The sequence below is a fragment of the Apteryx rowi genome, unplaced genomic scaffold (genome assembly GCF_003343035.1).
Source record: "Apteryx rowi isolate R43461 unplaced genomic scaffold, aptRow1 scaffold_744, whole genome shotgun sequence".
Taxonomy (NCBI): domain Eukaryota; kingdom Metazoa; phylum Chordata; class Aves; order Apterygiformes; family Apterygidae; genus Apteryx; species Apteryx rowi.
Genome location: NW_020451032.1, coordinates 68,125 through 72,990, shown reverse-complemented (window position 1 = coordinate 72,990; position 4,866 = coordinate 68,125).

The window sequence follows — 4,866 nt, the reverse complement described above, 5'->3', positions numbered from 1 at the left end:
TTTGGAATAAAGTGCTAGTCTGTATTAATGAGAATAAAATGAACGCTAGTATCTTACCTTATATAGCCCAAGTAGGTGGCAATGCCTGTCTGACAAATTTGAAATGATTTTGTAGACAACTGAAGCAGGTGCATGGTCTTTATAGACTAATGAAGCGGATTGCTACCCTAATATGCTGTCCATGTAAACTAAACCTCTGTAAGACTGTGAAAGGATATGGATAGTTGCATATGCAACACTTCTGGAAGTATAGGCCTTCTTTTAGCATATATCTTCTATTCTAGAGATTACCTGGAGTACTGTCTGGCAAAGACCCTTTATGTAGTAGTCAGTTATAAAAAATGTAGAATCAGCTGAAAATGTGTAGATTTTTATGCCAGGAAGGCAATCATCAGGAAGGAAGATAGTAGAGGATCAGGACACCCCAAACAATTGAATTTTATGGTATCATTCATTCTCCTGGAAAACAATAATAGTGGATGAAATTCATCTCTTAACATCAGCAGTCCAGATCTTGGGCAGCCAATGAAAGCTAGTGGTCTAGGTTCTTTCTCTTGTCAAACCATGCAGGCTACCTTCCTCTAAATTACCTGTCTCTTCCCACTGGCAGTAGGGGAACATAGAAGACAAACCTAGACTGGAACAGTAAGTGAGATGGCCAAAGACTGACAGGATGAATCCTTCCCCTTTGGATTCTGCACGCTGAAAATACTCTAGCTGTATTCGTTAGAATATTGAGTTATTTTCCTCCTAAAATTACTTCTATTGCTCACTGAAGTCAATAGAAAAATTTCTACCAGTTGCAATGACTGCCCATGATGGCCCTTGATCTGTGCATTCATGTACCGTTGTCAGTAATAGACTTATCTTTATAGCTGAGATTATCACTGGGCTACAGCTCTGCTCATGGTGAAAGGCAGCCTTGAACACATGACCCAGGAACCCTCTTCTTTTCATAGGATGGCATCAATTGCCACTTTAGGCAATGCAGTAAGCCAGCTGAAACCATGACGCATGCTTTGTTTACATACACTTCTTTAAAAAGTGGGATCAGCTAAGGTCTTACCAATGCAATGCATACTTTTAAGCCCTTGTATGTGAAGAACACAGAATGGTATACTATTATTCACTGAGTAAAAACAGGCCCCAACACTTTATAACCTGTGTGAATTTGTGCATTAACACTTTAAAAACAGTTGATTAGTAACACTGAGCTAAGAAACTTGTTTAACTTGTGAAGCATTAATAGGGTATGTTTTTCTTTCTGTAAATCTCTACTAATCTTACGGCAGATGAACTGGTGGCTCAGCAGTAAACAAATAAACAAGTCACTTAAGGACAAGCTATGTGAACCTACTGACAATCACGTTCTACCACTTGAAGCAATTAGATATGTTAAGGAAAGGTATTTTAAAGTATGGACTTCATTTATTGTTAAGTTGGTCACTAGTTTTGCAGCTTGCTGGGTAGGAGGATGTGGGTTGAACGAGGAGAGAGCAGAGACAATGAGAAGAGCAAAGAAGCAAAGCGGTCGTGAGATAAGAGTCAGCCTAAGAGTTAACAGCAATTGTAATAGGCTTTCCAAAGAAGTAACGTCGCAGGAGGAACAACAAATACCTAATAGTGCGCAACAAACACACTCATCTCCAACAAAATAAACTACAAGAATGTGGTCAGGGAAAAACAATATGGTGAGTTACAATTTAAAAAAAAGCTCTCTCTTGTAAGACTTATAAAGTAATTAGAGGATAAAAACACATGACCATTAGCCAAGGTAAGTAATATAAAATATCAGTGTGCTGTGGGACACAGCACAACCAATACTAGCAACAGAGAAGCTGAAAAAATATTAAACTTTCTAACCCGTTCAGAATGTATTATTGCCTTTGATCACATTTATGGTTTCTGGTAAGTGTTCTAAAAATGGCTAAAATGCCATCTATATTATATAGCGTATCTCTTTTAAGACATGATTTATTTTGAGTAGGCCAAAGCCCGTACTTTTGCAGGCTGGAGTACAGTACTCAGGAGCTGAAGGAGCAGCTTGCAGTTGCCAGCATTGCATTGTAACATTTGTAACTGTAAAAATGTTTCTCAAAACCTCAGGCATAAACTTATGCTATTTTTCCGGTTTAGGACTGGTTCAACCCACAAAGATAAGGCTGCCCTGGTATACCTAGCCTAGCTCTCCTAATTACAGAGAATGTTTTCACAATTAAAAGCTTTCTCCTATATACCCTCCTGTATACTGCGTTAATTATTTTTTCTCTGTGGTGCTGGACTTCATCTCTTCACTTTTGCCGTTCTTCACCAGGTTCCAGCAAGAAAAAGAGTTTTGCTGAGACCAGTAGAGCTCTGTGGCTCTTTAAAATGAATTGACTCGTGTTTCAGAGGCTGAACAGCCAAAGGAATTAATCTCACGTTCTCAGGCTACATTTCAGAGTAAAAGTGGTGAAAACACGACATTAAAGCAGTAAAGAAGGGGACCCAATTTAGAGGCAGGAAGCCAGATGTTAATTAATAAAACCAACATAACAGGGCTGTTTGGCTGGCTGAGAACATTCTCTCAGCTGCCTGTTTGTAGGCTGCTCCCCAGTTAATCAGTTCTGCTGCATTAGATTTCTTTAAAAGAAATTTTCTTCCGTGGTTGCTTAGAGCCCTGTTGAATCAAGCTGAAAGCTCTGTAAGGGGTGGCGAGCCAGGCCAGCAAAAGTAATTTACAGAACGTTACAACTCTACTACTACCTTCGCCACTGCTCAATTTACATCTGCAAATGTCCCTGCCTGGTTCACACAGACAATTAGTCTCGTTGGACGCACAGGGCTCGCTCGGAGAGCTCTGCACTGGGAGCAGCGAGGTTTCGCTCGTCAGGCTAACATGGTACAACCCCTGGGGCAAGACACAATAGTCCCAGTATGACTGTGTTGCCTCTCCGTTATCTCCATCCATGTAGCATGGATTAAATCAGTGTAATTATAAGTGATTATCTGAAGCAATATGCCTTAAAATTATTGACTTGCCCTTGAATTCCTATCATTTAAACCTCCCAGGAACGGATTTCGTACCATGTATTAGTTAAGTCAAAATAGTGCATTGTAACAGTTCACTGAAGAAATGTGAGCAACAGCAAAGGGGAATTTAAAAGTTTGTTCGTCAATAAAATCTTTATTAACCAATTTAAGTGGCTTATTGCTCTATCAGGTATACTTTAAGTAATACTCATACTAGGGTAGTGCCTAGAGACTCCACTGGCTGTTATGTTAGAAGTGAGCACTAGCATCAAGGAGACTGTCTTCCCCAGAGGTTACAGTCCTAGCATCAGTTTGCCTAAATGTACAAGCTACTCTCATGTGGCAAATTATTTGTGAGTTCATTCAGAAAGTCATTGATCATAATACATGGATAAGCGTAAATGCTCTGTTTTCCTTCAAGCAATACTTTGAGAAATTTTAGCAGATATGTGAATGAAACCTGACCTAATGGAGAGTGATGTGTTCTGAATTATTCAGAGGACTATAAGTAAGAATAATTTAATTACCTTTGGATATTTTTCATGGGTCAGCAATAGTGGGAACTGGCTGAACAAGTATTGTGTTCACTAAGGAGATAGGAATACCTCCAAAGTGCAGGGCTTCAGTCACTGTCTGTAATTAAATTATTCCACATCAAAGTTAGGAGAGAAGCTGCCTCAAAGGTGGAAAATAGAGCATGTTAGATTTTTAAATACAGGTGAGGTTATAATAAAACAGAAATTTGGGACTGTGTACCTCTAAGAAGCAGCTGTGCTTCTCTGACACCATGAGGGAGACATAAATGCAAAGCACCCCCCCAAAAGCAGTGGGATTTAAGGCATCTTTATTCTCAGGATTTCTTTCTGGTCCCCACTTGGTATTTAGTGAATCCCAGTTTGAGGTCCTGGATTCTCCTTCTAAGTTCTTTGAGGATCCTCCATAATTATACTTAATTCTGGACTGCGGATTTCATAACTTGTGCTGGGCATTTATGGCCCTTTGTGGGACTGAAGCGGGACTGTTCACTCAGACATCAGTCCCCAGGATGTTGTCTGTGCTATAGTTGGCCTTACTGAGGCAACTCAGCTGGTAAATTTTCTCATGATCACCCTGGTGCCATGGCATAAAGAAAGTTTTCCAAAAATGAAAAATAACAAATAATAAAGGAAACTCTGTTTACTAAAAATGGAATAAAATACATTTTCTATATGATGTTTTGTGCAGATGCAAGGCAGTCAGAAATCTCAGTAGAAAGCTCTGTTTTGTGTCACTCAAGGAAGAAAGGATGACAGCAAAATCCAGTGAACCTTGATTTGGGAGAGGAAGACCTTTTATTTTCCCTTTAATGATTTCAAATCCTTTGGGGGAAAAAACTGTGAGGGCAGAGAGGGAATAGAGAAGAGGTCAACACCTTTGAGTGATAAGATACCATTTGGATGGGGGGTGGCAGGGGGCAAGAGGAGCAGAAAAAAGACAATAAACAGAGATATTTACTTATAAAAGGAAAGCAGAATCGCAGAAACTGGTTTATTAAATAAAACAAAAGCTGAGCCTTTTTAAAAAACTTAACGTGTACTCCTCTGGGCAGGTTCAAGATATGATTGCAGTGATAAAGCTGTGGTTCTGATCCAAACTAATGAAATCAAAGGAAATGCACCCATTAATGTTAACAAGCTTTGGATCAAACGCCTGATGAATTGCGCTGCTTACTGGCTTATAGCAGAGCTATACTAGCTGTCAAACAAGCGAGAAGTCTCTCCCCTGGGTAGCTTGGCATATAACCCTTAGGTATCCTTACAAATCAACATGGGGAATGACATGCAAAGAAAGGAAAATGGGCATTTCTGATGTCAG